Source organism: Myodes glareolus, chromosome 13 (genome assembly GCF_982192425.1).
Source record: "Myodes glareolus chromosome 13, mMyoGla1.1, whole genome shotgun sequence".
Classification (NCBI taxonomy): domain Eukaryota; kingdom Metazoa; phylum Chordata; class Mammalia; order Rodentia; family Cricetidae; genus Myodes; species Myodes glareolus.
In genome coordinates this window covers 18,081,976-18,104,410 of record NC_142038.1, presented here as the reverse complement: position 1 = coordinate 18,104,410, position 22,435 = coordinate 18,081,976, and the positions used below count along the sequence as shown (strand labels likewise).

General features: G+C 39.7%; 1 protein-coding gene and 1 long non-coding RNA gene across 2 annotated transcripts in view; one reads left to right on the top strand and one right to left on the bottom strand.

Moving 5' to 3' along the window:
• LOC148119962 (uncharacterized) overlaps positions 1-12,537 on the top strand; it is a 35,218-nt gene extending 22,681 nt beyond the window's left edge. Inside the window, exon 3 of the long non-coding RNA XR_015734680.1 lies at positions 5,946-12,537. This is a non-coding gene — a long non-coding RNA (uncharacterized LOC148119962). The remainder of the gene's footprint in view (positions 1-5,945) is intronic.
• The window catches only part of Rab27b (RAB27B, member RAS oncogene family), a 150,334-nt gene that overhangs the window by 84,764 nt on the left and 43,135 nt on the right, over positions 1-22,435 (bottom strand). The window lies entirely within an intron of this gene.

The window sequence follows — 22,435 nt, the reverse complement described above, 5'->3', positions numbered from 1 at the left end:
ATTGCCCAGGGATAAGCTCCTTGCTGGGTGCTTAATAAAAAGTTGTCAGCCCTTACAGAATATGCACACAAATAAAAACTGACTCAGAAAGTTGTAATTATATATTTGTGTACACATACACATATAGATATGTAACAATAACAATCAGGGGAGAAGAGGCTATTAATTTGAGAGTTGGAGGGACCTTAGGGAGGGCCTGGAGATGCAATTATATTTTAATTAGAAATTTAAATAAATAAATAAAAATAAAATAGCACCTTCTCCAGCTCTTATATGCCTCTGTCCCATACCTTTGTGTTCTGCACAAACACCATTGCTATATGAAGCCACGTTGCCTGTTTGCTTACTATATTGTCCCTTTCAGCCTGGACATATATGCTCATAAGGGAAGGAATGTTATTTCAGTTTTCCTTAGCTTCAGAGATCCAGTGTTAATAATAACATAAATATTCAATAAATATTTACTGCATAAATGAATGAATGAGATGTTAAGCAAAAGAATTAAGAATTGATAAGTCTATTTTTCTTCACTGCCACCAATAAATTTAACCATTAGTACCAACTTTTCAAATCATTTTGTGTACCATCAACGTAAGTGGTGTGACATTGGGCAGGGCATAGTACTTGGCCCATCCTCCTGTGATACTAGGAACCTACTTAAAGATCTCAGAAAGGGATCATAGCCCAGCAAATACCTCTCATTCTATCCTAGGAGTTCCTTCTCCTTGATTTGGGTTCCAGATGACAAACTGAGTCCATATATTAAGACTCTCCTTTGTCTTATTTCCCTTGGATATAAAATGAAAATAGAAATATAGAAATAAGAAAACTACTGTGTCAGTTGTGGAGAGTAGGGGAGGGTTGGACATCAAACAACTAGAATTTTTTTTATAAGAGACAAAGGTGATGGGTTTGGTCAGAAAAATAAAAAAGGTTCATATAAATTTATCCAAAACAAAAAGGACCCCATTTGGGCATAACAAAATGCTTTAACTGGTACCAGAAAAAAAAAACTGAATCAAAAATCACCACATAAAAGGTAAAGCAGTAAAGCCTGAGACAAAAAGCAAAGACCAACAGTAAGAAGGGGAGCAACATTCCAGTGCCCACAAATCCAGTCCTCTAAGCAAAGGCACTAAGGGAGAAACTCCAGCTTACTGAGGTGGGTGTTGTCTTGCTCACCTCTTCTACTGCCGGAAAGGAAATACATTTCCTGTAATGATTATCCAGGAACACCAAAGAAGATTCTGGGAGCTTAGGGAGCTTTTGTCTCTTTTGACTCTTGAATATCTTTGACCTTTGACTTTACACCTGTGGTCAATCTACTGACAGAATTGAAGGGTTTGCAGGTTACAGAATCTCATAGTCACAAATCTTCCTCAATGGGAGCCTTGGGACGTCTCGTCTTTACTTCATCTGACCCTTGTAGTCTGAAAAGAAGCCATCAATTGTTCCCTTTACTTTTAACTTCCAAGGCCCAAACCAGAGATCAATCTCACTTCTCTACAACCACACCAAAGAAAGACACCTGGGAGGGTGATTGAAGCAGGGAGAGCAAAACATGACCTTTGTTACTACAGACTGAGTTTGCATCGTCTACAAAGTTGGACCCCCATCAGAGACGCTGAATTCTAAGGATAGGTAACTACAAAGAAACAGACATGAGTTCCTCAGAAGTCTTGGCGATGGCTTGAGCCTTGGCTGCTGGTGATGATATGTCAACGATGTCTAGTGATTAAAGATGGCAGAGCTACTACTAAGAACTACAAAACGAACTGGCCAGACTTCCAACCACCCGAAGAGCAATTTGACTCCAAGTGTCCATTGTTAGACCTGAGAATTCCTGCTTCAAGGTCAACAGATTGAGAGTCACAACAGTGAGGCTGGCTATCATGAGTGCAGGCACCCTGAGTAAGGGGGTGACCAAGCGAATATTGATGAAAGAGTTTCCAAGGTTTGAATGGAGGGACAGACCGTATTTTCAGTGGTAATTATTGCTGTAATCTAGTTTTATTTTTGATTTTGTAAGTGTTGAAAATCAACTTTATTATTTTGTAACCCAAACCAAATTAAGTAAAAAGCAAATTAAAAAAAAATAAAACTACTCCATGAGACAATTTTTTTTTATAAAAGAGTGATCTAGATGTGACTGAAAGATTGCTACCCTGCCATTGCAGGCTCAGTACTTTATCTATTATATATGAGGTAAAAATAACAACATAATTATCTCTGACAGCTATGAGAATAGGCGGCAGTTAAAAGAGAGCAGTATGCTGAGCAATAACCAGAGGAAAATGACCATAACCAGAAAATATCTGTATAGGCAAGAGCTGGATTTAACCAGTATCACATAATTATGTTATCATTTCAGATGCCTGGTGCATGGAACATTTCAACAGTGGACAAAAGTAAAAACAGAGAAATTTCAAAAGATGAATTGTAAACAGAAAAAATGAATAATTGTAAGGAACAACATTGTGACAAATTACCTTGGTAGCATTTAAAATGGGACAGTCTTTATTAATGAGATAGACATGCAGTGTAGGTGAGTAAAGAGGCAGGTGTGGAGCGGTCTAATGCATTTTAAAAAGACAAACTCTCTTCCATCTCAAAAATCTATGAAGTTTCAAGAGTATACAGTTCTTTCTGTATTCATTACAACTAGTATTTACAACTAGAAGTATCTTGAGGAAATGGCTGAATAGGTGGGTATGGAATATATATGAATTTATTCAATATACGTGACTTCTAATGGCAAATCATTAGGGAAAAACCCAAAGTTCATTCACAAAAGTTTCAAGAGATTGTACTACCAGTCATAACACAGTGTTATATGGCTGCCAAAGACAGCGAGAGAATAAACTATTGAGGGGAAACTAGGTTATGACATTTTCTTACATACGATAAAAGTCCAAGACCTGGGAATATAATTCAGTGGCAGAGAATGGGTTTCATCTCCAACACTCACAAGAGCCTGGATTTTATCTCCAACACCTCAAAAAACAAATCAAGGAAAACATCCTCACCAGTTAACGTACGAATTATTTGTCCAGGTCATCTTCCCTAATGGAATAAGAATTATCATACTCAAAAATAATACTCTACAGTTTTTCCTGTTTCAAGAATATATTATTTTTCTTAGAAGAAAACAAGTAATAATAGCTGTGTATAACCATAAAAGTGTTACTTTGATGCATAAATTCAATATAGTAATATATATTTGATGATAATATATCCACATATTACACCCTAGAGAGATCATATGCAGTATTTTATATGAAATTACACATTATGATCTATGAAGTTAATACACTAGATTTCAATGAATCTCTTAAGAATAAAGAAAACCTTAGTTGATTTATGTCTCTATCGGAGGGAGAAAAATGTCCCATTAAGTTAGAAAAGAAGACGTTTTCTGTCTTTGATGATAAATTAAGTCATCCTAAACCATATCCTTGAACTTATATTTTTCCCAAAGGTGCTACCACTGTCAGTTGACATCCGTTCAAAAGTGAATCAGTCATAATTTTATCTTTCAATGGTCCTTAGCCTGGGGTTGGTAAGAAGAAGGCTCAGCCGGTAAAGAGTTTTATGTGTGAAAACCTTAGTTCAGTCTCTGGAGTCCACACAGTGGAAGGAGGCAGCTGACCTCTACAAGATTTCCTCTGACCCATTCCCTTCCCTATACACATACATACACATACACACATGCATGTGTACATGCCCATGCTCACTCGTTCACACAGACACACAAACCTGAAGAAATTGTAATAAGAACTGTTAAAAACACTTAATATAGTATAGTGCACAGCTTACCATATAGCTGCTGGGATCGTGATGGCACAGCAAGCCCTCAACCACTGAGCTGCAGCCCTGACCCCTGTGGAGTTTCTGTTTTATTACTATATCTGTCCATAGTCCAAAACAGAAATTATGTCAAGGAAAGACTACCTAATAATAGCAATTTTCCTCCACTTAAAAGTTAAAAATGCCTGAAAATTGCAATAATAAATACTCTTCTAAGAAAAGATTCAAGTGTGATTAAAATGGAACACTGAAAAATGAACAAATTGATCTTTGCCTTCACCTCTACCCTGCTGATGATTTCAGTATTTTTACAATCTCTTAAACTTAAATAATAAAACTCAATAAAGACATTTTTAATTTCTTTGGAATCGATAATTATGGTGGTTTGAATGAAAATGGGCCCCCAGAGGCTCATGAAGAGTGGCAGTATTAGGAGGTGTGGCCTTGTTGGAGGAAGTGTGTCACTGGGGGCGGGCTTTGAGGTTCCAGATGCTCAAGCCAGACCAAGTGCCTCAGTCTCTCTTCCTGCTGCCTGCTGATCCTGATGTAGAACTCAGCTACTTCTCCTGCACGGCTGCCTGCGTGCTTCCCACCATGATGATAATGGACCAAGCCTCTGAAACCGTAAACCAGCCCCAATGAAATGTTTTTATTTATAAGAGTTGCCGTAGCTATGGTGTCTCTTCACAGCAAGAGAAACCCTAACTAAGACAGTAAGGCTTAGGGATAAGCTATATTAACACCAAAAGGCATAATTTTAAAAGATAAAGTTATAAATAAACAATAGCATTTATGTCTGAGAGCTAGCAACGTGGAAGTTCTGAGCCTGATGAAGCCCATGGTCTTCATATGTAGATCTCTGGCGAGTTACTGCTATGGCATTCGTGTCCTGTTTGGTTTGAAGACATTCATGTTACATGAATCACTTGAGTTGAGTTGGCCACTTTCCCTCTCCCTGAACTTACTAGGGCTTATTGGCTGATTACAACTGTAACTATGGACAGGTGGAATGCTGCGGGCCCAGGTCTAAGCTATCTTAGACTCTCTTATCCTCTCAAATGCCCATTTATTTATTTATTGAGTATGTCTTCTCTGTGTTTAATCTAACATCTTTATTGATTATCAGGCAAAATCTATTTCTCCCAACCCAAAGGCTAAGAACATCATTGGACATTATCTGAAACCTGAAACAGAGACTTCCTCCCTATTCTGTAACCTTATTTATTTTCTCTCATTACAGATGGTTGTGAGCCACCATGTAGTTGCTGGGAATTGAACTCAGGACCTTTGGAAGAGCAAGCAGTGCTCTTAACCGCTCAGCCACCTCTCCAGCTCCTATGCTGTGACCTACCTTACTGATATTCCAGCATTATTTTAAATGCCTTGATTTATAGTTTTCTTTCTGTTTCTATAGAAATCAATCAGATTGATACAGAACATGAACTCTGGCATAATTAAGAATTCCTAGGACATGACCTAGGACATGGAAACTGCCATTTATTAAATAATTCATTGTTTACTTAGGGGTGAGAGCTGTGTTTTCACAGTGTCAAAAAAAAGCAGTGGTTTGGATTGTTGCTGTTGCTGCTAGTGGCTGTCTTTGGTCTGGTTCATCTCTAGTTGCTGTGAAAAACACTATGACTAGAAGTATCTTATAGAAGAGGGTTTATTTATTTTGTTTATACTTCCGAGGCACAGTCATATTGTATTTGAAGATCACACGTGGAGACTGACCCACCTATTCTGAATTAAATTAATTTTCTTTGTACTCTGAAGAGACATGTTCTCTGATGGTGGAAGTCTAGACCGGGACTTATGCAGGGTAGTAACTTGAAGTAGAAACCATGAAGGGATGGTGTTTACTGGCTTTCTCTCTGCCAGCTTTCTTACATAGCCCAGGCTTACACGCCTAGGGATAGTGCCAACCACAGTGGGCTGGACTCTCTCACGTCCATCACCAATCACGTCTCTTCCTCACAGACATAGACACAGGACAATCTGATACATATAACTTTTCAACTGAGGTTTTTCTCTTTCCTGGTGTCTAGGTTGTTTCAAGTTGATAAACCTCTCGTGGTTGAAGGCCGTGGGTAAGGATGAACCACTTATACTGAATTAAATATATTTTCTCTATCCAGACTCTTAATTGAAGAGACCTACACATTCTCTGATGGTGGCAGACAGAGAAACCCTGGAAGAACCTGGCTTCTCATCTGAGCTCTGCCGCACGGGATTACGTGTGGTTCCCTACATCTTCCCGCTTTCATTGATCATGGGGACAAGAGAAAAGCAGAACCACACAGAAGCTAAAGTCCTTTAAGACTCAAGTTCCTACAATTTCATGGCAAGACCCACTGGCAGGCTTTTTCTCTGATCCCAGAAAGTTTTCTCCTTGATGTTCTCAGGCTTTGCGGAGGGCAGTTCCTGTGCTCTGGCACGTCTGAGATGAAAGATTATTTCCTACGTCTGAAGTTCTCAGGAAACAGGAAATGAGTACAGAACAAGGGGGAGGGACGTGAGTGCAAGGAGTAATACTGGGAGAAAGTAGAGGTCCAAAGACCAGCCAGCTGTTAGACTGCAGAACCAGCCAGCGCCACCCGGGGAGCTATTATCAGCGCTTGGCTCCATCCCAGTCAATTGAATTAGAATTTTTCAGAGTAGGCCTGACACTAAGTAAATAAGGACAAAAATAATTAAATCGCCTAGGTATTCCCGTTGCACAGCCAGTATTGAGATCCCCAGAACAAGATGGCAGTGGGAGACATTTGAGGAAATGAAGGAACTAAATCAATTCAGAAATAGCATTATGTAAATAAGATGCTTTCAAAAGCTATAAAAATTAGCAATGTTAACTACTCCTGGCTTACAAAGAAACCAAAACCACTCCTTCACTGAATCTACTGGAAAGCCAGGCTTTCAAATCACTGGGCTGGAAATCACTGTGCAGTACTTTAATATCTGATCTTTATCAGATTTCAGACATAGGTCATTGGGAAATCTGTTTTGAGAGTTATTTCTTTAGTCTGTCTCAATAAATGGGAAAAGGCTGAACTCTGATACAGCTGTTCTGGAGAAATACTTCCCATAAAGCTTTTACATTTTAATTAAGCTATGGATCCCTATGAACAATTTCAAACTTGTAAAAGTTTGCACACATACTTGGATAGTGAAATGCCTGCTTACCTTTTCTTGTATACAATTCATTTGCATATGCTTTAGTAAGGCTGGGAATATCTCTTCTCAATGTTGAAAGAATTAGAGGCCTTCGTTACATTGTAAATCAATAGAGTGGGTAAGAAGTCTACATCCCAGATTATCAAGTGAGACAAAGAATTGGAATACTCTTGGAGAATCAATTTTTTTTTCACCCTATACAAAATCGACTATTTCATGTCATAGCTGTTATTGCAACGGTCACATGACTCTGTTTTCATTTTTCAAATCACTCTAAAGCTGACTTGCACTCTGCTGTTAAGATGGGGAATTTGGGAAGCTGGGGGCACAGAGAAAACCGGCCTGATGCATTGCTGCCCTGAGGAGCTAAAGGCCACATTTTCAAAACTGATGTTTGCACTTCCTGTGATTGACCCAAGAAAGTCCAAACAGCAACATATTATACTTTATCTGTGTTCTGACAAATAAAGCTTGCCTGGAGATCGGAGGGCAGAGGTAGCCACTAGTCAGCCATAGAAGCTGGGCCTTTATCCCAGCACTTGGAAGCAGAAAGCAAGAAGATCCGGAGTTCTAGGGCACCACAGGCTACAAAAGATTGAAACAGTCTAAAAGGGGATGGAGCCAGGCGGTGGTGGCTCATGCCTTTGATCCTAGCACTTGAGGGGCTCACCCCTTTATTTCCAGCACAATCATAAGTAGAGATAGGATCCTTCCCATTCAGTCTGAGATTTTACAGAGATAAGAAGCCTAGTGGCTGCTGCTCTGCTTTTCTCATTAACATCTGATTCCAGATTTTTATTGTTAAGACTAATTAGAACATATGCATAGAAGTTATAGTGATATTTTGTTTGTAATATAACAACAACAACAACAACAAAAAACTTGCCTGAAGGTCAGAGTGAAGAGCTAAGCCACTAGTTAGTGATAGAAGCCAGGGAGTGGTGACACACACCTTTGATCCCAGCAATCAGGAGACAGAGATAGCCGGACCTCTTCTCTATGAGTTCAAGGTCACCCTGAGCTACAGGAGCTAAGGCACCCTTGGGATCACATGCCTTTAATCCCAGCACTATGGAGGTAGAGACAGGAGTATATGGCTGGGCAGAGAAAGGAATATAAAGTGGGAGGAGACAGGAGCTCAGATATAGTCTGAGGATTCAGTCTGAGCACGCAGTCTGAGGTTTAGGAGAGACAGCATTCTGTCTGAGGATTGGTAGAGATAGGATCATCCTTTCGGTCTGAGCCTTGGTAGAGGTAAGAACTCTCCACTGTTGGGTGCTCTGCTTCTCTGATCTTTCAGCACTAACCCCTATACCTGACTCTGGATTTTTATTATTAAGATCAGTTAGAATTTGTGCTACAAAAAGCCAGTCAGGCAATTCAGAAGTTAACATCATTTGTATTCCATGGGGCAGGTACACTTGTTTCTCCTCACTGTTTTCATTATTGCACAGGGAAAAAGGATCCCTAGACAGATACACTTGGGGACTGTGACATTCTGGCCATCGCTCCTTGGGCACATATTCTAACCTGAACTTCTCTGCTGCCAGGAGCGATAGTTTGAGTTTCCTTCTTTCCAAAGAAGCTAGGAAGCTAGGAAGGAACATTTTTATGCGAACTCTCATTAGAGATAATAGTGACAGTTATTCCAATGTTTTTTCCAGTACCATGTTTTCCCAGTCTTTGTGGATCAAAGACAGGACATCTAACAAGGACCATTCTACATTCAGATTGACAGCTTTATTACATGAAAGTCTCAAATTGCATGCTTTTTCTGCATCGTAAAGAATTTTTACTCCGTAAGAGCCTGTACCAATGTGTTGGCATTTCACTGTGCCTTCTTAATTATGAGTAAAAGTCATGCCTTTTAATATAGTTACTGGAGCTCATTTTGATTATTCTCAACTTTTTATTTAATGCAAACACAATCTTACAGAAATGTCATTGATAATGGTACTTGGAAAACATATGCAAATGTGTTCATTTGGGCCTGAAAGTTCATAGGATCTTCAGATGGCTGTGTGTGCAATGGTAGCTAGCATGTGTACAATATTCTCTGGATTTCAAGCCTGTAATAACTACTTTGTACATGTCAATTAGGTTAGTTTTCATTGTCCACTGAAGCAGGTATTCACTTTCCATCTCTGTACAGATAGAGAAACTGAAACTGAGAAACCTATGTATCCAGTCTCACTTCTCGCACAACTAGTAAGCAACAAAGCCTGGGTTCAAACCCAGGAAGGCTGATGGCAGAGTCCGGTTCTGGCCATTCCTCTTCCAACTGGCCTTTGACACTGAAAAGTGACTCTGAGTCCTGGCCCTATGACCGCACATTGCTATGTGAACAATTGTTATGCAATTGTTATGTGACAGTTACAATGAGATTTTGGACTGTGAGCTTTACATTCCTATTGCACAGCCACGACAGCTAAGTCATGAATCGCTGAAGTGTGTTGTCATCCAAACAAATCTCTGAGGGCATTTTTAGTCCAAAGTATGAAACAAGGAAGACTTTGTTTCTTCATGCTTTCTGATGTCATTTAAAATATTTCATCATCCTAAGATGCACAAATTTAAAGAGACAGTCCTTCTAGGTGTGATAACATGAGAAGAAAAACCAACGAGAAATAGAACCCCGCACTCCCTGCTGACCAGCCCCGTGCCTAGGGCCTTCTTTCTCCATTCTTGTTTGCAGTCCTCTCTCCTTCCCCATAACATCTTAGTAAGTTAAAATCAGAACTAGCCATTTTTGTCAGAAAACGAGAAAAATAGAATATGATTAACTACATCTGAAACTAGTGTCTGAGAAAGAATGTGTTCAGACACACAACTACATATTCGTACCAGACCAAAGACATTTTTAGTATTTTTTCTGTCACATATAAAGCAATGATTGGAGTAATAATGCCTAAACAACTTTTCAATAATTTGCTTACTTATAATTCGGAATGAAGTCATTGTTACTTAAGCAACCCACATACTAATTTAGAGAATATTGATCACTTTTAAAGATGATCATTATTTGCCTAATTTTATGGTTGGGCAAAAAAGAGTGAACATAGGTATAAAAGCACTGTTAGGACATAGGCATGGAAGGCCCTGTCTAGAACATAGGTATAAAAGCACTGTTAGGACATAGGCATGGAAGGCCCTGTCTAGAACATAGGTATAAAAGCACTGTTAGGATATAGGCATGGAAGGCCCTATCTAGAACATAGGTATAAAAGCACTGTTAGGACATAGGCATGGAAGGCCCTGTCTAGATCATGATAGTTACGATGATACCGTTTACATAAGAATGGGGACATTTGGTGGTGTTCTTCAAGAGCACCCAGTGGCAGCTCACAACCATGTGCAACTCCACTGCCTGGGGATCTGACACCCTCTTCTGATTTCTGTAGGCAATGGGTGTGCATGGTGTGTCGACACACACTTGCGGGCGAAACACCCATACATATCCAAGAGGAGTAAATATTTTTAACTGGACATTTTCATAGCTCTGTCTCAATTACTTTACATCTTTTAAAATACAGTATTGTAATAAAAATAACTTTTTCTCCCAAATCCCTAAAATCTTCCTCATTGGGAAGATCATCAGAAACAAAACTGAGGGAAAAAAACTATCGGTCAGGTATGGGTGAAAGGAATTGCTCTTCACGAGAGCCATGAATTAAACAGAATCTGTGGATTTCCCAGTTCACTGCTTAAGTGGTCTGTCTTATGCACTGCTGAAATAATGTACACCATTTATCCAGAACACTCCATCTTTATTTTCCAGTTCCATGGTATTCAAGCCTCGAGGCAGAGGGTACACTGTTTATTCTATGCTATCATTTCCTAGACCTAACCTCAAGAAGAGACTAAGTCTCCTTAGCTGGCTTCTGTGACTGGTTTATCAAAACCCAGAGGATGAAGCCAGAGGATCATTGAAAGTTTGAGGTCAGTCTCGAACACACAGTGAGACCTGTCTCGAAATCCAAACCTGAAAAAAAAAAAAAAAAAAGAAAAAGAGCAGTTCCTTCTCCCATTGGGAGAATTGATGAGTTATGACACTCACGAATATTAGCTCTCTTGTAAATTCTGGGTTTTTTTTTATTTCTTTCTCACTTTCTTTTCGTTCTAAGGAAAATTTAACAATGCTTAGGTTAAGATTTTGCATTAGAAAAGATTAAATGTCAGACCTCGAAGCAGAGGATGTTGTAGCCAGCCCCAGTGATGTTAGGAACAATGGAGTTGTGATGAAAGGCTAGTAGGTTAATGAGTTGCTCTTTCTCTTTCTTATTCCCTGCCCCCTCACTTTATCTGAGGGTTGAGGAAGCAGGTCAAAGGGGAAATCAGAAAACATAGAAGACGTATCAGAATTTCTGTGCTCTTAAATATCACCTGAATCACCGCCCTTCAGAGCCATGTGCAACTGCTCAGGCCAATACTAAACTCCGGGGAGTCTTCAGACATCTCTAAGCTTGTACTTCCTCCGGTGCAATTTCTCGACTTTGACCTTGTTAAATGTGCCTTTTAAAATTTAATTGGGCATGATTCTTGTCCTCGGATTATCTTCCTGGACTCCATGGGAAAATAAAGCAAAGAACATCACAGGAAAAGTTATTTCCAAAATAAAGCTGCTCACCTCTCTAGGAGTACAGGCCAAACACTCAAAAGTTTGTCTTTTCTTAGAACCTGGAATAGACACATTTGTACGGCAGTGGGGGACTGGATAGCTTCAGATACTGCTGTCCCAACATGGTTTTAATGAGTTCTTTTACAGGAACTTTAAACAAATTTAAACAGTTTTGGAAAGACTCGATGCCAACAAATCATATAGCATGAATTATTAACACTTCAGACCATCAATTAGATACAAACCTAATTATGAACACCTTACCAGAGACTGACAAATTGTGGCGAGAGTTCTCTTTAGCCAGTTAATGTTTTCTCGTGATGTCTTATAGAACTCTGAATAGACTTTCTCTATGTTTTATTATATTCCCTGAAGTTTGATGTGTACATTGCTATTGCTTAAGTTTTACTTACCTCACCATGTGTACAAATACTAAGCCAAAACGTATAAGGTCTTCTCCCTGACCAGGAAGCCTTGTGATTCTCCCCATCTCTTTTTATTCCTGCATAGCTTAGATGTTCTCATGAGACCATAAGGTAACTGTTCCTCGTTATTATTTAACCAGGCCCCAGGCCCTTTTGGAAATAAAAATACTGCTATTATAATTAAGGAATCACACTTCGAGGACTCAAGACCTGGGGTAAAAGACTCAACGTCAACCAAGCCCAATTCCAGAATGGCTTGTGCTCTCCCAGGGGAGGAACATGGAAGAACTGGAGGGTGTGTGTTGGCAGCTAGGCGGGAAGCTGATTATCACTGGGATCAACTGATGATAGCTGAGCAATGATTGTGACAGGGGTTTCATAACTGATGCATAGCCTCTTTGCAAGAATCTCTGATCTAAAATTCCCCAGTTCCCCACATTTGTTAAACACATTAACCTTTCAAAGCAAAGTTGTGATACCACCCAGAGAAAGAAAAAAAAATATGTGCCTGAATATGCCTCTCTGTGTATTTTTGTGGGGGGTTGTATGGGAGGAGTACCCACAACAGACGGAAAGGGCATCTCTTGACCTGGTGTTAGATGCCAATGTGAGCCATCCAACATCAGTGTGGTGGCAACTGAACTTGGGTCCTCTGAAAAAGAAACAAGCACTCTTAACCATTGAGTTGTCTCTATAGTCCCCAAAGAAGGAAGTTTTTGCTTTTACCTTCAAAATGCAAAATTTAAAAGAAGATGTACATGAGATACTCTAAGATGGTGCAAGAGAGAAGTATATTTTTTTGGCTAATTTCTACCCATGTTAATATTAGATATATTTTGGCATCCTTTTCAACCCATCTTCAATTTTCAGGTCAAATTCTGGAATTTTATAGTTCATCATTTCCACTCCCTCTTAAAGTGTCAAGTTTCCTTATGCAGGACTGAGCTAAGAAAGTAAATTTTAGTCAACTTCATATTAATGAATGGATTTGAACATAGCAGAACAGTGTTAATTTCTATTGATATTGAGATGTGCTTAGACAGTGCCACTCAGAATACTTTGTGATAAACTATAAGGCCACTTTATTACAGACCAATAACTTGTTTAATTTAATTTACTTATGAACATGCTTCCTCCATTTGTGTTTAATAAATCTTGATTATCTCATTTGTAGATTAATATGTTTCAGAGATTACATAAAAACAGTTAACTGAGAAAATAGATCTCACACTGACTTTTAAATACCTCAAACTTTTGTTGTAATAAATTTCCTGTAATAAATTAGTGGAAATTAATTTGACTATTCAAAGTCTATTCTTACTTCTAGTACATGTGGTATGGATGTGAGATATGTATAGATGATGTGGGATTTCCCTCTGTATGCTAGAATGCTATTAATGAATAAAGAAACTGATTTGGATTTATAACAAGGCAGAGCTTAGGTAGGCAGGGAAGACAGAACTGAATGCTGGGAGAAAGAGGGTGGAGTCAGAGGAGACGCCATGGATCTGCTGCCAGAGTTAGACGTGCTGAATCTTTGCTGGTAGGCCACGACCTAGTGGTGATGCACAGATTACGAGAAATGGGTTGAACTAAGATGTAAGAGTTAGCCAATAAGAAGTTAGAGCTAATGGGCCAAGCAGTGATTTAATTAATACAGTTTCTGTGTGGTTATTTCAGTTCTGGGTAGTCGAGACTAATAAGCGGCCCCCTCCTCCAACATATAGAGTCAGATCTAATGAAGTATTGGAAGGTTTTATCTAGTCTAAATTGGATGTTCCAGCATTAGGCAAAAATGGAAGCTAGGATTTGATTACTTGCAGTGGATTTGGTCCAACCTCATTAAGAGATACTTCTCTTTGGGACCTCCATATTCGCAACTCTGAGACATAAAAGAACCAGTGGCTTGATCTTAGATATCCAGTGAAGTTCACTGTAAGTTTGAACTGCAGGAGCTTGCTCATGACTGTGCACAAGCATCTACTCCGTTTCCCCATTCCATTAAGTAGCATGTATAATGATACACCCCATATATCTACACAATTTGTGTTTATTGCAGACCTCCCATCCTCCCAGCACTGCTGTAGGCTCTGAGCGTATAGCAGAAAACAAAGGAAATAAAGCCCATGTTTTTGGGCAACTGTCATCTGATGGCAGACAAGGGTCATAAGCAATATTATATGTTGCAAACACTCTATGTGTGTAAGGGAGAACTACCAAGGGGGGTTAAAAAGGGAGAAGGGGAGTAATCTGGGATGTTCTTTTCATCCAGAGCATTGAATTTCAAATCCAACAACTTAGACATGCTAGAGAAACATTCTGCCTTTGAGTTGCATCCCCAGCCCTACAAACAAAGAATGTAAGGATGGTTAAGCAAGCCCTCACCATTAAACTTGCATTAAGAAAAGATCTGATGCAGCAAAGACCATTCTGATCCGAAGGTCAAGTACAGTGGCCTTGAGGCCACATGGAAGGCCACTGTGTCTGGAAGAATCGGCAAAGAGCGAGGACAAAGCTCGCCTTCAGGACTCAGAGGAGCTATTCGGATAGTTTCCCGTGGCGGTGTCACGTGATGTGATATGATATGACATATGTCTTAAGATGATCCCATTGACACTTTCTTGAGAATATTAAAAACCAAAAGAGGTAAAATCCAATTATGATAGAAATTTGAAATTAGGAAGTTCTTTGGTTTCTTGACTTCGTTACACAGCTAAGTCAAAAGCAGTCTCTATACCTCAGCCCAGCACACTCCAGAGTCTGTGTTGTTTGCCACAATTAATCATGAGTTCCCAGCTGCAGAAATTTTATTTCTGAAATAAGATGGAATTGGCATACTGTGGAAGAGGCCCCGGTAAACCTTCCTGACTCCTTGTCCCTGGAATCTGCCTCTACTCTCCCGTTCCTTCATTTTAAGACAGATCTGGATTTTCTTGGCTCTTCTACTGGTTATGAGCAAGTGATTCAAGGTGAGGCATGATACAACCTGGCTCTGTGTGCACCTCCCTAATGGTGTTTGTAACTATGAGTCCAGTCTACCTGGTTCTTAAGGCAAGGAAATGTCAACTTGGTACATGTTTTGGCATCTGTGTTCTACTATAGAAGGTGATGTAGCAAAAATCTATTCTATGCACAGAGGGGAACAAGGGTAAGAGAGGAAAGGGCAGACAGACTTGCTATCGTGGCATTTCCCTGACCTAGCTTCCTTGATAGTCACGAGACACCTTCGTACTCTTAAAATCAACTGCATGTTGCTTCTCATGAGCTCAAGCTGGTTGGAGTTAAATACAATGCAATGGTCTTTAACAGAAAAACTTGGTATGACAACCAGGGTTCCAAAAGTAAAATAATTGCACTCCACAAAGAGGTGCATGAATCCACAGGCTGTGTGACAGACATTTTAATGCTCTCTGGAAGGAAAACGTTTACTAATTCAGTCACCACTTTCAAAACAATGTTTTTGAAAGAAATGACCACTACCAGTACAAAAATCACAGCAGGGAGGTGATAACAGCACATACGTCTACTCTGAGAGAGCTGAGATGATGATAATCTTGGGCTAGGCTCCTGGTGCTCCCAAAGTATTTAAAAAGTTTCGGGAACCCATAGATGCTCTCCTAAGAAATTCAAAATGGCTGCCATTGTGTCAGCTGCCATTCAGTTCTCACAAGGCTTCCCTGTCAGTGTTCACTCTACCCATGAAACCAAGGTGAACGCTCCTTAATTTTCCTATCTAAAATGGTGAATCACTACTTGCTATCATGAATTTCTGAAACTATACAAGAGTCAGTATTGTTTGTATTTGAGTATTCAGGATATAGACACACAGTCCATGTTTTAAATTAAAATAAGAATTACATTTTAAAAATTTCAATTTTAATAACAATTTGAAAAGTATTAGAGAGGCATTTCTGGAATTCTGATCATATTTTATGATGATTAATAACCGGTATCTGTCAGGGAACCATAAAGTCACATATGTATTGTTTTCCACCATAAAAGAAATATAGAAACAACAGCCGGAGAGAGGGTTCTGAGAATTTATACCACATAGAATTGTTACAATAGAGCATCTTCTTCGGATTGTGATTAATTCAAAATCTCTCCTCATATAAGCCTTTGGTGAAACTGATAAACTCCCTTTTCCAGTTTTCTGTTTTATGGCTACACTAATAAACCTTCTCATCTGTGCAATAACATGTTAAGTACCTTCTCTAAGTCAAGTTTCAATCTACTCTGGGAAACAAAACATGAAAATGACATGCCTCGTTGGCTTCATCATTATTATATTCTCATAATCTTTCTGTACATCAACATAATAACTATACCTTGGGCATTACTATTTTTAGGATAATGAATATTCCAACAGTAACAAATTTCCATAATGGATGACAAATTGGCATAATGGATTGGTAAATTTTGATATGTGTGTTAGTGAAGAGCAAGTAATTTTTCTCATTAACTTTCTAAAGCCTACCTCTTGTACTTGAGAATGAAATGTCACTATAATTAATAAATTCTCAGCATTTTACATTTTAAACTGATCACTTTCAAATTCATTAAAATTTTTTTTAAAGTCTTAGGTGGCACATAGTTCTAAAGAATTGTTGCCAGTTTTCGGCTCTTTTCAGGACTGTAATATTTAATTTTGTGTAATAACAGAAATTTCTTTGGAAAGATAAAATATTAAAGGTCAGCCTTCCTGGTAATTTCTTTTTATTCCTGAATAAATAAATATATATATTACAGCGGCCTGATTACAGTGGGCTAGAGAGTAACTGCTACCAGTGAGAAAGCTTACCTGTGATTATGTGCTTCGTGCGATTCTGTAAGCAGTGTGGCTCCTCCCACAGGGAAAGGTGCTTAGGAAGGAGCCAGATCCTGAGTGGATCGATGCTGGGAAAGGGCAATGTCTAAATCCAGCATCACAAGCAAAGGCTTTACAAACAAGTTCACTTCGATTCTGTGTAAGGACTAGATAATTGGGGTCCTAGTGGTGGGGCACGAGGAACACGATGGGATTGATGTGATGTGCTTATAGACCCTGAATCCCCAACCACAAAGGACAGAGAATGGTCAAGAATAAAGGCTAGGTGAATCTAGGAATAAAGGATATGCTTCATTCTTTCCTTCTACTGCCTTCTGTCCTCACCTACTTATCAAGAAAAACTGAGAGAGAACTCAAGCAAAAGGCCACCTGGGAGGTGTTTTGGCCTTAGATGCTAGCGCCAGAGACAAAGACTGCATTGTAAAACTTCCAACAGGCAGCCAGCTGGGCTTAGCCGCTGCAGTATTTCCACTTCCTGTTTGGTAAGTATACAGGGGCGACAGGTGCCTCACAACTTGGCCTCTTGCTGGATCTTAGAGGTCAGAGGTCACAGGTCAGACAGGCAGTGAAGCGGAAGACAACATTCAGTCCCCCTTTGGGTGGAAGGATTCTTCCTCTTGAATGGCCAGAATGACTCCATTGTCTTGGAAATTTTCTCCCAACTTTGCAAGACTCAGTGTAATGTAACCACTAGGTTGTGTTCCTACTATCATGCAGATTTTAAATATGTTATTCCCACTAGGAAGCTAAACATTTTCTAGAGGCACCCAAGGTTCAGTGTTCAGCAGAACAATATGTAACATTTTTCCAAACTCTGCACTTCTGACTTCCAGGTTATACAGCATAAAATGGCAACTCTCAACGTATGGATTACAACCCCTTTGGGGGTCGAATGACTCAGACATCCCACATATCAGCTGTTTACACTACACTCAAGCAAAATTAGCAAACTCACAGTTATGAATGGCAATAAAATAATTTTATGTTTGGTGAGCCACAACATGAAGAACTGTGGTAAAGGGTCACAGCATCAGCAAGGTTGAGAACCACCAGTATAGAGAGTAGCTCAGTATGAGGAACGAGGCCCATGATACCATGCAAGCAAAATCTCTAGATGGCTTTTACTTTCCTCTGTAGTGATGACCCAAATAACCAATTTCAGAGAAAGAAGAATTGTCTAAAATGATGCAGAGTGACTTCAAGGGAGCCAGCTAAGTCTTGACAGGGAGAAAAGGATTTACATGTGCAGAAATGAAAGAGAGAGATTTTCTAAAATAATAGAGTAATGGTGAACAAAGGAGAGGCGAGAGTGAAAGTGTGCATGCGCCCAGAGGGACCTTGGGAAGATACTGGAAAGGCGATGAACAAAAGGGAAAAAATGAGGGCCATGCAACTAGGACTCACCTTCAAAGCTTCTTTACATAATGACCTCCCAACTCCCTCCCCACAGGTACTCCAGCCCTACCATAATGACTCTTGACCCACTTAACCTTGCATCTTTTTATCTCCCTTCAAAACTAGTACAACGTGGATGCCACTGTCAAGTTCTGCCAGGATTTGGAGATGCAGCCTGGATCTCTTGGAACCACATATATATCAGATGCTGTGTGCTGACCCTGAATAAATACTTCACTACTGTCCCAGTGTGAGTACCAGGCTTCTCTCGAAACCTCATTGCAGATATTTTGTTGTTTGTATCTTCTTCCTCTAAAACTTTGAGCTTGCCCATATGCCTTCTGCAGACTGATCCTTTCCTCTTCCCTGAATTCTCCTGTTCTGGTTGCCCCACCTATACTTCCTGCCTCTTTACTGGCCAATCAGAATTTTATTAAAGCCATACAACTGACAAGACAAATCTTTGCAGTGTACAAGACCATTGTCCCACAGCAAGTGCCCAATTGCTTTTCTAGTTCAAAGGTACAAACTCTCCCATGTTTCTTCTGTCAAACAGTTTCAAAGGTCTAGAAACCCATGGTCAGGTTTTCCAGAAAGAAGGCCCTTCTTACAGATCCTGACCTGTATTTTAATTCCCTGTTGCTGTGCTACAAATCCCAACCAAGGAAACTTAAGGGGGAAGGTGTTCATTTGGTTTGAAATTCTAGTTTAGAAAGCCGTGAGAATACGTGATCCTCAATGATAATTTTTGTTTTGTCAGAAAGTAAGGGGAAGAGAGGGATAGGAATAGAAAACTTGAACTCAATTTTCATTCAGATACTAGCTTGTCTCAATTTCCTTTCCAATTTTTTGTGATAAAACACCCTGACAAAAGCAACTTAAGGGAGAAATTATTTATTTGGCTCACCATTCCAGGCTATAATTCATCAGTGCAGGGAATCAAGACAGCAGGAACTCAAAGCAACTAGTCATATTACATTCACAGTCAAGAGCAGAGAGAAATGAATTAATGCATGCAAGTCGGTGATTAGGTCATTTCTTCTTCTCATTCTGACCATGCTTGTTCATGAAATGATGGCTCCCGTACTAATGGAGGGGTCTTTCTACCCCAATTAGAACTGAAAAATTCTGAAAACTGAAATTTTCCCTTACTGGCATGCTCACAGGGCAATCTGACCTAGAGGAGCCTACAGGAAGACTCTCTTCCCAGGCAATTCTACCTTGTGTCATAACAACAATCAAAACTAACCATCACAAGTAAGATGGCTCCCTTTGCAGAAAAGTGATAAAAGTGGCTTTAAGGATGCTAAAGTAGGGGAGTTAGAATGGAGGTTGTTGATGGCAAGATACCCAAATATAAGCCTAGAGGGAAGTAGAAAGAAGAATGCTTACCAATTCCATAGAACCCCATCAACCTTAGACTGGTTTCAGAGACAAAAACAATAAATAGGCCAATAATTCTTAAAATATTATAATGCATGGGACACTCTGGAGACTTCACATATCAAAAAGACTTCTGTAGACACTTTCCTTGTCTAATAGTATTGGAATATATTTATGGGGATTTTGTTTGTTTTTTAGCTAGAGTCAACAGGCAACAATAAGAGCTACACCGAGTACCAAAAAAGAGATACTGGAGCAGCGGGAGGCTATTCCATCTTATCCAAAAACTACTAAAAACTCAAGTGCTTTTTAATGAAGTTCCTGAAGGAGCTAAGTTTGGATTATATCACGTGGCAATTTGAACCTATGTTTAAGAAGGTTAAGAAATTAAAATAAACAGCAAACAAACAGAAGTTATTTATCTAATGTTAGATGTAGTGGCCCTTAGCTGCAGTCAAGAGCACAGACAGTAGACTTCTCGAGTATACAAACCGCATGCTCGCTCGTTTCTTTTATTACGGTTACTGCTAACAATGATAACTTATTTCTACACTGCTTCATACATCTCTCCCAAACCCTTTCAGAGTTTATTTCCAACTCTTCCACCGAAATCAAGCACAGTTAGCGCTGGCTTGGCGCCCTCAGGTATGCTGGGCTGCAGAGGCCCTGCCATTGTTCCTTATTCTGGAAGATTCAGTTTTCCTGTCAACAATTTCTAGAAACACAGTCTCGTTCATCACCTGCTACAACTTGGTACCCAAGCAACCAGCATGTTGCTTGTTTTTGAGTGAATGATTCCTTGCTTCCTTTCTCACCATCCATCACATACTATTTTGCCTTCTGTGAGAAAGTATAAATTCTTCAGTGCTATAATAATTTAATTCACTTAGTAAAATCATGATAAATTAGAAGACTTCTTTCATTTTCTTCCAAATGCATAAAATTAAGGATGTGTCAAGGCATCCTATTCCTATGAATGCTATATATTATTGTGATTAGATGGGTTTAGGCTACATGTTACCTTTGTGTGGCTGTTATTTAACTTCAACTGAAATTGAAGTTAAAGAGAAATCTGGGTATTGTGTATAGGAAGATGAATAAACCTCTAAAGATGGCAATTGTTCAAGAAACAGAGACATAATTTGACAATCACAGAACAAAACACAAGTGACCCATAGAAATATCTGTGCATGGTACCATGGCAACACTCACCACATTATCATCCACGATGATAAGGAAATTTATTCCTGTTGTTTTTCTATTCTCCCCCAAACATCCCTGACTCCTTTCTTCTGGATTATTCCCATTGTGATTCATTCAAAAACAATGGGTGGAATTTTCAGGAAATAAGGTAAGAAACCACTCGAGGAGGGGTTATTGGCCTCTGTTCATTCCAAAACTCAGGGTATAATGACAATTATACATGGCTCAGGCCACTCCCATTTTATGTGTAGTTGTGGCACAAGGGTTCTAGATGTCTCCAAGTACATGGGACTCACTTCTTTGGGATGAGATATACCCAAATAGGTGTGTGTAAATGGGACCTATCTCTGCTTTTGACAAGAACTCGCTGTCGATGTTTCTCTGCCAGTGGTGATGGTGGCGGTAGCAGGGAGGACGAGCTCATTGCTTTCTTTTGTGATTGATGACATTATCAGCAACTTTCTTCTGTCATGAAAACCCTGAATGGGCGATGCTTGTTGCTCTTTCTGTTTCCTAGAAAGACTGCAGTCAAGCAAACACAGCGTGTAAACAAACAGGACTTACAGCAAGGAATGTACAGATATGGTATGTTCTTTTTGTGAGACATAGGGCCTATTTTCTAACTAAGCAGTTCATACAGCTTTGAGTCATTTACTTAAATAAAAATACTAACTAGCATCTTTTCCATGAAAGCTCACGTACAGAGATGTCAGAGCATCCCTCAGATTGCACCTCTGTGTCTTGCCACTACAAGCGCATCGCTGATAAGCTACAGGTCCAAGGCGTCCTACAAATAGACCGTGTCCTGTAGATCAGCCCTGAGAGCATCAATGAAGAAGATGAGCAACCTCAGAAATTGACGAGGTATCCAGGTGAGGTATTGTGAGCATTTCAGGAAGGGAGAACACCATGAATAAGATCTGGGAGTTGTGGCAAGGTAGATCCTACAGAGGAATTGCAGATAGTTCCACTGGGGCCACATGGATTAAGATGAAGAAACACTTGAGGGTTAAATTTGAGGAAATGTTGCACATCGTATTCAATCTATCATAACAAATATTTGTGGAGTTAAAAATCAATGTGGCACGCGTAGCTTAGTGGTGGTAGCCTGAAGGCCAGGATTCAGAATTTGGCAGCTGCTAATAACAGGGAGAGCTGTGGGGTAATGAAAGGACAAAACCACTGCCTGGTGGCCATGAAGCTACTGAAAGAAAATCCCTGGAAACATTTCTATTGGCAATAATATGCTGAGGATGAAAATTAAGCCAAGAAACTCAACCTGAGTCCTAGAAGGGAAGTGGATGGAATATTGTTAACTTGGCATCAATTCCAGATCGAAGATATAAGTCTCAAAGGCAAGGACTCCATTCTCTCACTCAGCTAATGGGAGAGAGGGTGGGGACGGGAAGGGGGTGAGGATGGGGACTCTACAGACAGGATTTCAGAGCTGCCTCTTTCAGCAAGGCTCAGGCAAAAAAAGAAAAGAAAAAAAAACAGGCAGAAAATCACCCAAGGTGTATCTGGGTGCAAAACCCCAATGGCTAGCGCTAAGCTTAAGTTGTTTGAAGAGGTCGTGGATAAGACCGAGGCCATGGTCTTTCA